The sequence below is a fragment of the Macrobrachium nipponense genome, chromosome 29 (genome assembly GCF_015104395.2).
Source record: "Macrobrachium nipponense isolate FS-2020 chromosome 29, ASM1510439v2, whole genome shotgun sequence".
Lineage (NCBI taxonomy): Eukaryota > Metazoa > Arthropoda > Malacostraca > Decapoda > Palaemonidae > Macrobrachium > Macrobrachium nipponense.
In genome coordinates, this window is record NC_061092.1 from 45810257 (window position 1) to 45812756 (window position 2500).

Below are 2500 nucleotides of genomic sequence, written 5' to 3' on the forward strand. Positions count from 1 at the left end.
AATACGTTTGGACGTAAATATGCTATTACCTTCCCGATCAAGCCGTTGAATGATAAAAGCAAATGATAATCACATTTGTTTCCAGGAAGTTTTAACCTGTTTCTAGATCAGCAGGTTTTACAAAATAATGTGATGCCGTAGCGAGAAGATCCTTGGCAATACTTCCATCAAGACTAAATTGGAAACGCGCTGTCGAGAGGAAAGACACTGCACGCCAATTCTTACGGGAAAAGATTAAGAAAAAGGGGAGGGGGTGGGTGGGTATATTGATATATATTCGCGATCTATGCATTGATATTAGAGTAAAGTCTAGTTATTGAGTTATACTTGACATGACTGTCATTACAAACTGACACATGATTCAGAGTGGCTCTGAATGACACATTGCAATATTCGCTGAATATTTCAGTTGAACTGAACTCACAAACATTTGATATACGTACCAACTTACCTAAAAAAAAATATGTTTCATAGGAAGCAAGAACCTCGAACCTAATGGTCATCTGGAAATTTCAATTATTTGTAGATGAAGCTGTCTCGTGGTCGTGGAAGCTTTCCAGAAGCTGGAAGGTTAATATAAGAGGGACTCGTCTCGCGCCTCAACGATCGCCTCTCAAAAAAAATAAATAAATAAATAAAATAAAATAAATAAATAAATAAATAAAAAATAAACAAAATAATTGCTGAGAAATATACGTAACAATAAACGAAACAAGATAATACGAAGCAGTCAGCTAATATAAGAAATCGCACAAAAATACCGAAAGGAATGAAACAAGTAATTTCACTTGTTAATCATTATTTCTATGTTCCGAACAAGCAAATCTATACTTCATGAAATTATCTAGCGTTTGCGATGACATTGCATACAATAATGAAACGGACAGAATAAAGAAAACCGGATAGAATTGAATTTGTTATAAAAAAAATTGATAGAAAGTTAATTACGGAAATGAAATGTGTCGAGGAAATTACATGTCGAGCGTATCCACAAGCAAGGGAACCCTTACCTAAGGTTGTGGTGAGTCCCGCTACAGAGGCTTTGGCGAAGGCCAAGGCAGGGCAACTAGCTGTGCCACCCAAGAAAACCTCGAGTAAAAAAAAAAAAAAAAAAAAAAAAAACATTTCATAAATAGTTATTCAGATGGACACTTAGAGCACAGCTGATGCTGAGATGCATTTCGTACACACGAGGAATGCTTGAAACGAGAAAACACACTAAAGAGAGAAAATGAATAAATAAACACACGAAAAAAAATAGTCTTCATTCTTGACCTAGATCTCGTTAATTGTTACGGTTAATTCCACGGGTCTGACAGGAAGAGCACCAAGGAATCTGAAGAAACCTGACCCTCCCGAGGAGACAGGTCACGTTGCAGATGGCTCTCGCTTTTTTTTTTTTTCTTTTATCATTACGTTCTTTACTACGTGAGATACAGAAGAATCACTACCTCGAATTAGTGGGGAAAATGACATTTAGCTTTCCCTCCGGTACATAATCGGTTGGTTACTCCCTACGTAAGGGTTATTATTCTCATTATTCTTGCTGCAAAAAATACTTCACAATAATGTAAATAATTAATGATAATACTCGTATAAAATCCTCAATGATAAAGTTAGATCAACTTCCATTTCATCCATTTTCTGGTTGAATAAGTTGAGAAAGCTCTAGAAAGCACCCAGGACCACTTACACCTCCATCCATTGTACTCTAGAAGTCAACCAAAACAGTTTTATTATTATTACTAGAGAACCCATGCCGTCCGTCCAAAATGGCTCCAATGTAGACGATGATCGAGACGGCAAGCCAAGACGCTAGGGACATTACGTACCATGCAGAAGCTCGGACCCACGGCCAATGGTGTAAGGGGCTCGATGACGACGAGTCTTCATGTAAAGCTTATTACCCGTAAACCACATGGATACATAATCAGTTTATTTTTATCACTGCAAATGTACCATAGTCCCTATCTCGTCAAAACGTAGGCGGAATTAATTTTGAAACAGCATCATACTTTTACTAAGTATATCACAATGTTCTGCATTTCCTTGTGTCTGATTTTATAGTTGTTAACAGTAGCGCTCATTACCTGCAGAATATGGATAATTACAGGAAAAATATACTGATACACGTTGCATTTTATATATAATTTTTTTTATCATAGTATACCGATTAGCACACCACAAAAAAAAGTCCATAATTTTGCCAAGTACCTCTCAACGTGATAATTTGCCTTTGGGTAAAAAAGGAAAAGACTGATCAAATAAGAAATAGTGAATCCGATTACGAATAGATAAAGTGAATAAACGAAAAACAAATGAACTCATACGTACGCAAACACAAAACTGCGGAAAACATAGTAACGCCCTATGACACTAATAACGTTGGCTCTATACATGCATGGGTGAGGAAACTTGATGAGGCACCTAAGATGACCTTCCAGCTACGGCAAATACTTAAATCCAATCAATTAAGCAAAGCACATGGGAAAGAGGAGTT